Source organism: Bubalus kerabau, chromosome 1, assembly GCF_029407905.1.
Source record: "Bubalus kerabau isolate K-KA32 ecotype Philippines breed swamp buffalo chromosome 1, PCC_UOA_SB_1v2, whole genome shotgun sequence".
NCBI lineage: Eukaryota > Metazoa > Chordata > Mammalia > Artiodactyla > Bovidae > Bubalus > Bubalus kerabau.
The window spans coordinates 214,255,181-214,259,728 of NC_073624.1; positions in this window are offsets into that span (position 1 = coordinate 214,255,181).

Below are 4,548 nucleotides of genomic sequence, written 5' to 3' on the forward strand. Positions count from 1 at the left end.
GCTCAAAGAGATACCAGCTCAGATCAGCTTCCAGCACTGTAGTCTCCAACACGAAGTCTGGGTGTCTAAAGAGAACATTAGCCCCAAATGTTCATTTCTACCTGCTCTGTGATCTAGCCTCAAGACATAAAAAATAAAACCAACTCATTAACTTCTAGGTTTGAGAGGACCTGAGAAACCAATAGTCAGTTGGAAAGCACTCAACGCAAGAATCAGAAAAGCCAACTGAATCACTTTGCTGTGATTCACAACTGAAACAATCACAACACTGTAAATAAAATATAAATCAATTAAAAAAAAAAGACAGAAAAGTCAACTCAACTTGATTTGAATGATAAAGAAGATTTATGGACTCACATCTCCAGAAAGTCTGGCTCCATTTCTTTGTGATGCTCTTATGTAGCTCCCCTCCATGTGCTAATTTTGTCTTCAGATCAGTTTCCCTCATGGTCACAAAAGGGATTCCAATAACAACCAGAATTCTGTGCTTGACATTTCTTAAACCACTGAACTTTGTTCTAATTGGACCACCTCTCCATCTATCTTTCCAGCAAGGAAGGAGTGGGATTTCTCTGACTGATTTGGACCAATTAGGGCCACTCAAACCATGAGGCTGCTAGACCAGGAAGAGTACGGGTTGATACTGACAAGGCAACCACAACGTCCATTGCTTCTGCTTCTGAACAGGGTGGCAATAAACGTCCAACCCAAGAGGGTCTCACCCTGTTCCTGTCAGTGTTACCTGCCCCCTTGCAAATGGCCTTTGGGTCCAGGAGCACTACTTTCAGTGTCCTTCAGTCTACACCAAACCACAGGAGTGCTGGAAATGCTGAGAATCACCCACCTCCCATCCAGGATTCTAATCAGGAAATCTGCAGCTACTTTAAACACAAATCCTTCTATGAACTGGAACACACCCTCACCCCCATAACTCTGGGAGGAGCCACTGGCCATGTTTGCCCTCAAGAAGAGCCAGCATCTGCTCTGCCACTGGGAGTGGGCTGAGCCTGTCCTGCCCAGCTCAGTATCTTGGAATTAAGTGGTTCTAATAAGTGACTCTTATCCTCTGAAAAGGGCCAGATCATCAGCTTAGGACACAGATGGGGTCCCAGCTCCTCCGCCCTCAATTTTCCTAACCAATGGCTCTCCTCACATTCACCCAAGTAGTCGATGAGTCTACCACAACAGTGCCACATCCTCTCCGAGCCCCCTCCATGCACTCCCAGGCTCCTGACAACTTTGACTCCATGCATTCAGCAGGAGCCCTTGTTCAGCAGGAGCATCTGCTCAGCCAGCCGGACTACACAGTATGAGCACACTGACCCAGACCCCAGGCAGGAGGATGCCTGCCCAGCTCATTTAGCTGGGTCCCTGATTCCCCAAGTGCTTCTGTATTTTGTAGTTGGTAAAAACTCAGCCACAAATCCTCACCACCTCCCCCAACAAACCCTGGGAAGAATAAAAACAAACACTGCAAACCCTTCTACAGAAAGGGAGAGAGGGAGGGAGAGAGAGAGACGTGAAATCGAGAAGGGGCACAGGTGATCCAAGGCTGACCAAGAGCCAGAGTCAGGCCCAGAGCCCAGGCCCTCTGACCCTCGGTCCAGGGCTTCTGTTCCTTCAGGGGACCTCCTCCTCCAGTGCCCACAGCAGCCCCTGGCAGTACTTCTGAAACCGGACGTGGTGGCAGCCTGGCCCATGTTCTGCTCGCCAGAGCCAGAGCAAGCCTGAGACAGCTGCTTCCTGCCACAGTCACCTCAGAAGCACTTTGCTCTACATCCCTGCCCACCAGCATCCAGGGCTGGCTGGAGCTCAGACTCTCCCCAGGCGCAGAGGTAACGGCCCAGAGAGAGCGCCTTGGAAAATCCAATTTGTCTTTCCTCTGGCAGTCTTTGCTTTGGTTATTGCTTTGAGATTTCTTTTGCAGTGATTTGGGCCTGTGATTCACAAGTTGAGTCTTCGGTGTATTTAGCCTTTTCCTTCCCCTTCTGTGCCCGGCCTCCAGCCCAGCCTTCCTGGAAAAGCAAGTAGCCTTTTTCCTTTAGGAGGTTGCAGGGCAGAGTGCACTGGGGTCTGAGCCGCCTGGGTTCAAGTCCTGGTGCAGCCATGTTTTTCCTTCACTTAATGAATCATTCAACCCATACACATACAACGAGTGGGGCTTCCCAGGTGGCACTAGTGGTAAAGAATCTGCCTGTGATGCAAGAGATGTAAGAGACACAGGTTCAATCCCTGGGTCAGGAAGATCCCCTGGAGAAGGGCACAGCAACTCACTCCAGTATTCTTGTCTGGAGAATCCTATAGACAGAGGAGCCTGGTGGGCTATGGTCCATAGGGTCACAAAGAGTCAGACACGACTGAAGCGACTTAGCACACTCCCATATAATGAGCACCAACTATGCACCAAGCCCCGCTCCAGGAGCTGGGACCCAGCTGAAAACAAACCAAAGGCTCCAACCTCATGAGGCATCTCAACTCTGAGACCATGCCACATGTGAGGATTTGGGGGTCCCAAACCATTTTCAAATCCAAACAAAGCCCCAGACTCTGCTCAAAAGCACACATAGAACCACAGGCACATAAAATTGCATGCCTTTTCAGAGGGCTAGAAGCCCACAGATGAACCCCTTGGGGTCTGAGAACACCAGGGGAGGAGCCTCTGAGCAACAAGACCTCTGATACAAGGCCCTCTTTGGTGGGTAGTGCTCCCTTAGGAGTCTGTTCCAATACCACCGTGATCTGCTGAATTCCCTCAATGGATCATAATCACATTCAACCCGAATCCTCACATCTTGACCTTCCTGCATCCCAAGGACCATTTCTTACAGGTGAGCTTCTTAAGATAAAAGAGTAGGGGAAATCTGCATTCTAGAATGTGAACTTCCTGCCCTCTGGGATTTGGGGTAGAGCATCTACATCAGACTTGCTAATGCTCTTCTCCTCATTTGCAGAGGGTAACAGTTTTGTCCAGGTGAATATGAATGTGCCAAGCTTTATGCACTCCCTATGCTCCCAAAAAGTCATACCTGAATCAAAATTTGCAAAGAAGACCACTTCAAATGCACTGTTATAAAAAGCTGGCAATGAACTCTGTAAACCTTGGGAATATACAAAGGATTTCTTCTCTTCATTAGAGTGGATTTCTGTAGAATGGGTAACTACAAGTAAAGAACACCAGTGGGAAAGGGGGACAGTTTAAGGCATAAGGTTTCTATTTACCATGTATTTATGCCTCCGAGAAGGGTTTTTCATAGAAAATGTTATTTTCTTATGCATGTATGCTTAGTCACTCAGTCGTGTCCGACTCTTTTACGACACCCTTGTAGCCTGCCAGGCTCTTCTGTTCATGAGATTCTCCAGGCAAGAATCTAGAGTCGGTTGCCATTTCCTGCTTCAGGGGATCTTCCCGACCCAGGGATTGAACCCACATCTCCTGCACTGGCAGGTGGATTCTTTACCACTGAGCCCCTGATACTCAATTGCAAAGAACCAGTGCATGACTAGCTCCTTTAAGGTGAAGACAGAAAGGGTGCCAAGGCATCTAATGCATCACAGAGGCAACCACCATGGTGAACAGGGCAGGGCAGGGCTCTGACACTCAGGAAGCTCTGAATCCAAAACAGAGCTGGGTTGCAGTCAGTAAGGGGACCCCTCACTGGGCAGTGACTGGCTGTGACCTCAGGCTGATGCTGGGGCCGGGGCCACTGCAGAGCCCTGGGGACCATTGATGGAATAGACTGTACAAATGAGAAACAGAAAGGCCATCACTGATTCTTGGGAAGGCCCCTGACAGTCAGGAAGGGACCCCCACTGGATAAAGCCAAAGGCAGAGTACAGTGGTGAAGGGAGGCAGGACAGACAAGAGGAAGGCAGGTAGAAGTGTGGCGGGAGAGAGGTAAAGGATGGGGGCCAGTTAGGAGGTTAATGTGGAGTCAATCTCCAAAGTAAAAGCAGAGATGATATTATGCCGTTATCCAGAAAATTCAATCAGGAAGGGCCAGCTGACCTCCAGCTGAAATTACAATTACAGTCAAGTCAAGAGAGCCATGTTGTTAGAGAGCAGCCAAGCAGAAAAGGAGCACAGGAGAGGAACTCCCCGGTCCTCAGTCCAGGGCTATGGTTGACGCTATGGTCAACTCAGCGCAACTTCTCGGAAATATTCCATAATATGCGTGCCAAGGGTGTACCAGCCTGGGAGGGGACCTGTTAGGAGGAGCAGCTTTGCCAAAGAGGTGCCAGGCACAGAGGAAGCACTCAGTAAATGCTGCTCGGATGAATCATTGAACAAATGCAGTGGCGGATCATAGCCTCTTACTGTGCTGCCTGAGGATGGTTTTTAAATTTGTAAGGGTTGTGAAGGAGAAGGAAGAGGAGAAGGAGGGGAAGGGAGAGGAGGGGAAGAGAAAGAGGGAGAAGAGGGAGAGGAGGGGCAGAAACTATATGTGTCCCAGAAAACCTACACTTTGGGCTTACCACATGGTACTAGTGGTAAAGAATCCACCTGCCAGTGCAGGAGACATAAGAGATGCAGATTCGATCCCTGGGTTG